The sequence below is a fragment of the Pseudonaja textilis genome, chromosome 4 (genome assembly GCF_049901715.1).
Source record: "Pseudonaja textilis isolate UNSWEBS1 chromosome 4, rPseTex1.2, whole genome shotgun sequence".
Taxonomy (NCBI): Eukaryota; Metazoa; Chordata; class Lepidosauria; order Squamata; family Elapidae; genus Pseudonaja; species Pseudonaja textilis.
In genome coordinates, this window is record NC_141993.1 from 28,018,462 (window position 1) to 28,024,649 (window position 6,188).

Sequence of the window (6,188 nt, forward strand, 5' to 3'; positions counted from 1 at the left end):
TAGGCATTTAATTGAGAAACAGGATCTGAGGGCCATTGGGGCAAAAAAACTTCCCACCACCACCTGTTGAGTAGCTACTCTAAAACGTAACCTCATCCCTTGAGCTTCACTGCTGAGGAAGTTTTGAACTTTGGATCTCCTGGTGTTGGCATCCTGAACCCACCTTCTACATGCTAAATCATTTTGATGCAGTTTTGCACTGAACTACGCAGCTAAGATTGTTGGATTTATTACCCTGTACTGCTAAAGTGTCAAGCAAAACTCTTGTGATAGATCCCTTCCCATGAACCGCCTTGTCGTCTCTTGGTATATGGTTGGAGCATTCCTATTTATTGATTGGGATAGCTGGATTGTAGCCCTTTATTTTCTGCTTTTCTATTGAACATAGGAGTCTTCCTAGAACAATCAAAACTTTTTTCTAGCCTAGCATCTTGTTTCTTTCTGGGCCAAAAAAAAAAAAATCCACCAAGAAATCTATAACTATCTCATAAGCAGAGAATGAATACAATGACATGATCCATTTGGTAGTTTGTTACCGTTTAAGTGTGATTACTTTCTTGATTCTGTTTTTTTTAATAAAATAAGCAATTACACTGCATTGGTCCTCATACTTTCTGAATTTCACCCAATAATTGTTGGCTGCATTGTCTTGAATTTTCAATTTTTTTTTAACAGCAGTATTTAAAATTATTGTAATCTTTATTTTTTCTTATTGGTCCCTTGTAGTTAGAACAGAACAGAATAGAATAGAATAGAATAGAATAGAATAGAATAGAATAGAATAGAATAGAATAGAATTCTTCATTGGTCAAGTGTGATTGGACACACAAGGGATGTGTTTTCAGTGCATAAACTCTCTCTACATAAAAAAATATGCTCATCAAGAATCATAAGATACAACACTTGGTGATAGCCATGGGATACTAAATAAGCAATCAAATCATACTAGGAAACTAAATAAAGCAATATAACTTGTAAAGATACAAGCAACAAGGTTATAGCAAAGGAGATAATTAATAGGAAGGATGAGAAGAATGTGTACAGTCTTAGTAAATAATTTGACTGTTATGGGAATTAGTGGTTTAACAGAATGGTAGCATGTGGGAAAAAACTCTTTGTGTCTAGTTGTTCTGATATGCAATGCTCTATAATATCATTTTGAGGGTAAAAGTTGAAACAATTTATGTCCAGGATGCAAGGGGTCTGTAGATATTTTCACAGCCCTCTTTTTGACTCGTACAGTATACAGGTCCTCAACAGAAGGCAGGTTGGTAGCAGTTGCTTTTTCCGCAGTTCTAATTATCCATTGAAGTCTGTGTTTGTCTTGTTTGATTGCAGAGCCAAACCAGACCAGTTATAGAGGTGCAAATGACAGACTCAATAGTTCCCCTGTAGAACTGAATCAGCAGCTTATGGTCCCTAATAATTATAATTAATAACTGAGACAACATTGTTCCCAGGGAGCTGTCACCAATGGCTATTATACTGAGCCTATGTGTTAGCTATTAGAACTACCTGGTAATTATGACTGCAGTTGTTGCACATCTCATTTGAAGCAACCTACTTTCTGAGCAAAAAGCATTGCTCAGCTGCCAGGAAACGTAGCCCATGCCTGAGGCAGAGTCAAAGCTATTATGTCTCAAAACAGTAGGAACAATGGCAATTTTTCCTAACTTCAGAAATACTACCCACCAGAAAGATTAGAGCTTGGCTACCATTGTCCTTTTGGCTACAATAGGTAGGAATAACTGGAATTAAAATTCAACATGTCCAGAAGGTAGAGATAGGGAAAAGCCAAGGAAATATTAGCTCCAGTGATCACATAAAAGAGACTCTGGTCCTGTGACACAGTGCAGCCATGCTGTAGGTTGACTGGTGCCAGCCATGAATACAGATAGTCCTTGACTTACAACATTTCATTTAGTGACTTCGAAGTTACAACAGCACTGAAGAAAGTCTATGGAGATTCTCAGTCATCCAGAATCATAAGGTGCTTTTCTTCAAGAGACAAACTGGACTTTCCGGTTTTTCTTCAAAGACGGTTCACTTCTCATTCAAGAAGAAAGTGCCTTACGACCGTTCCTCACACTTAGAACCATGGCAGCCATCCCTACGGTCGTGTGATCAAAATTCAGACGCTTGGCAACCGGCTCCTATTTATGACAGTTGCAGATGTCCTGGGGTTACGTGATCCCTTTTGTGACCTTCTGACTCAATGCAAACTCAATGAGGAAGCTGGATTCATTGCACAACCTACTTACTAGCTTAATAACAAAACTAACTTAACAAATGTCTCCCTTGTAGTCATAATTCGAGGACTTCTTGCAGTGGTTGCGATTACTTAGTGGTGGGCAATGAAACCGTGGATAGGAACTACCATTGCTGCTTTGTGATCTCACTCTGTTATTGTACAGGTAGTCCTCAACTTACAACAGTTTGTGTAGTGAAAGTTCAGGGTTACATAAACCACTGGAAAAAAGTGACTTATGACCATTTATCACATTTATGACTCTTGGAGCATTCCCGTGGTCATGTGATCAAAATGCTTTGTCCCAAAGGTGCTTTTTTTCCCCAAGAGGCAACTGGATTTTCTTGTTGACCTGGACAACTGAGAATCTCTGTAGACATTTGGATGATTGGCAAGTGGTTTCATATTTATGACGTTTGCAGTGTCCTGGGGTCACGCGAACAGCTTTTGGGACCTTCTGATGAACCAACTCAATGGGAAAGCCAGAAACACTTAACAGGCGTGTTACTAACTTAACAACCACAATGCTTCACCTAGCAACTGTGGCTAGAAAGGTCATAAGATGGGGCAAAAATTCACTTCGGAAACGCCGCATGTAATGACGTATATTTGGGGCTCAATCGTGTTCCTAAGTCGAGGGCTCCCGATAGCTGTGCTTTCTCCAATGTTTCCAGAATACAGCCCTGCAATTGTTTTTCTTTTACTAATTGTGTTAAAGTTATCAAAGTATAAAATACAAATGAAAACGAAAATAATGGGGAAATGGGGGGGGGGAAGTGGGGAGGAGAAAGAAAGAAGTGTAAAGAAAAGGGGAGGAGAGACAGCTGTTGGAATCTGATTCCGAAGGGGAGGTCGGACAGCTGACAGGGAGTGGGAGTGTGGCTCCGGTGGCTGTAGAGGAAACTGGGGAAGGGTGCAGTCCATCTGGGCATTCAGAGGAAGATCCAGGCCCACCCCCTCTTCATCCTAGGGCACGTAGGGAGGAACGGATAAGGGAGCAACCTGGGTTACGGGGGAGAAAAAGGCCCTGATTCCCTTCATTAGCTGCAGCTGGGAAAACAGGATATAAAGGGTGTTTGCGCACAGCACCTTGCTGGAAGCAAAGCATGCATTATCTTTGTTTGTCAAGTCTTATCTGGGTTCTGGCATCCTCCCAACTGTGTGTGTTTCGTTATCTTTTGAATTCTGCAACTCCTTATCCTGCCTGGTCTCATGAATTGCTGCAGCATGGGTTGTATTGGTTTTTATTTATAATTTATCTGAATTTTGGGTTCAGACTGAATTCCTTCCCTTTAAAAACTGTTCTTGGAAGAGTTTTTTCTCCAGCCAATGATAACTGGACACTGGGGGCCAAGTTGGAGGAATTAAAGGGACTTTACCTACTTTTGTGACTTTATTGCTTTTGTACCAGCCACGGGTCATCACAAAAGCATTGATTTCCAACTCTTTTTAGCGCAGTACGGTAACAATGCTTCCAACTGTTTAAGGCACTCCCAAGATTTGGCATGCCAATGGCAATGCTATTGCCCTATTTCTGTGATGGTGAACCTATGGCATGCTGCCAAAAGTGGCACCCAGAGCCCTCTCTGTGGGCATGCGAACTGTTGCCCCCACTCAGCTTTGCCACACGTTTGCGGGCATGCTTCCCACCGGCCAGCTGGTCTTCAGGTCTCTGTGCGCATGCGTGGAGGGCAGGGTGCATGCAGGGGGTGGGGTGCATGCGCAGGGGACATGTGTGCAGGGTGGGGTGCATGCGCAGGAGATGCACTTGCATTGCATTTTGGACATGTGCACGCATATATGCTTTGGGCACTCAGTGCTGAAAAGGTTAGCCATCACTGCCCTATCTGATACAGCAATACAAAGCTGTATAAAGCTTTTGTACATTGGTGAAAAAAATCTTTTTAAATTAGTTTGGTATTTTCCCCTGAAATTAACCTTCCAAAGAATGCTGTCTAGATGGATTACTGGTATATCAGTCTGGTTTATCAGAAAAGCCTTCACCCATTTACTTCCTCGGCAATTCCAAGAAACTTTTGTGAGAATAAATTCTTTTTAACAACTGACTAGTGTCAGTGAGAAGTCTATTATATTTAGCAGAACTGTGCTTGCCACATTTTTCCTTCAAGTCTAAATCCTTTAGATTGAATTTTAATCCAATTCTCCGAACCAGTTTTAGCTTCTGAGCTTCTATCCCACGGCTTGCGAGAGTTCCCACAGTAGCATTTCTTGCTCAGTCGGTGATTAGTTTAAATAATCCGGTGAGTGCAAATGTGCAGAAAGTTACCAAGGAATCAATTCTTAATAAAAGAGTGTGGCGGGTCAGAATTGATGTATGTTTTTTCTGTTTGGTGTCCCCAGTTGTTGACTTTCCTTAGCGCTTCATACATTAAATAATTTCAGCGTGCCTTGGTGAGAAGTTTACTTCAGTTCAAATTAATTGTTCTGTTTTCATCACTAGACTGAAAAATTGAAGAAGAATACTTCAATGCGGGTTAGATGTAATGATCATAGCCGGTTTTACGGTTTTATCAGGGGTGGGATTCAAATTTTTTAACAACTGGTTCTGTGGGTGTGGCTTAGTTGGTGGGCATGGCTTGGTAGTCATGTGACTGGGTGGACATGGCTTGGTGGTCATGTTATTGGCTGGGTGTGGCCAACTCAATATCACTCACATTGAGGCACACATCTCCTCACCTGGCCTCTCATGACTGTGGGGATGCTGCAACAATCATAAGTGTGAAAAACGGTCATGTCACTTTTTTCAGTGCCATTATAACTTTGAATGGTCACTCCCCAAAAGCCAAGTACCAGCAAAGGAGGGGAATAAAACTCCAGAGAAGCTCCTGAGACAGGAAGTCTAGTCCTGCCAAGAATGTAATAAGGGTTAACGGAGAGGCAGTTTCTGTAAGCAACACCAGAATGTTTCCTTCCTGCCTTCCTTACAGGATTAGGCCAGTAATTTCTTCTGACAACCGGTTCTCCGAACTGCTTAGAATGTTAACAACTGGTTCTAGCAAATAGGTGTGAACTGGTAGAATCCCACCCCTGGGTTTTATCCAATACAGTTTGCATTAAAAAATCCCACCAGGCTCAAGGTTGACTCTGCCTTCTATCCTTTCAAGGTGGGTAAAATGAGGGCCCAGATTGCCGGGGGCTGTAGACTGACTCTGTAAAACCGCTTAGAAAGGGCTGTAAAAGCACTATAAAGTGGTATATAAGTCTAAGTGCTATTGCTATTAGGCCAGTAGTAGCTAACCTTTTGGGACTCCTGTGCCAAAAATTGTGCATGCGCTTTCATGCCAGCACCCAGAAGGCAATGCACATGGGGGGGCACACCCCTGCACATGCATGCAAAACCACCCCGTGTTCACCGCACATCTCTGCAATGCGTGAGCATCTTCCGCATCACCCCGCCGTCCCCCACGCATGTGCACCAGATAGCTGACAATCAGGTGTTGGGCAGGTGGCACATGCGCATGTGTAGTAGACCTGCTCTGGGCGAGGACTCACATGCCAACAGTAATGGCTCTGCGTGCCACTTCTGGCATGTGTGCCATAGGTTCGCCATCAGGGCATTAGGCTATTCTTTCATTAAATCATATCATCCCAATAGTAAAAAAAAATAATTAATTATTATTATTAATTAATATTAATAATAAATATTTTCATTGCAAGACACATTCTAAGTTGGATAATTGAGCTGTCACATTACAAGTAGTCCTTAACTTACGATCACAACTGAGGTCAGAATTTATGTGGTTAAGTGAGAAATCCATGGGTTTTGCCCCATTTTATGACTTTTCCTGCCACAATTGTTCAGTGGATTGCTGCAGTTGTTAAGTTAGTAATACGGTTGTTGAGTGAATCTGGCTTTCCCGTTGATTTTGCTTGTCAGAAGATTGCAAAAGTCAATCACATGATCTCTAGGACCACAGCA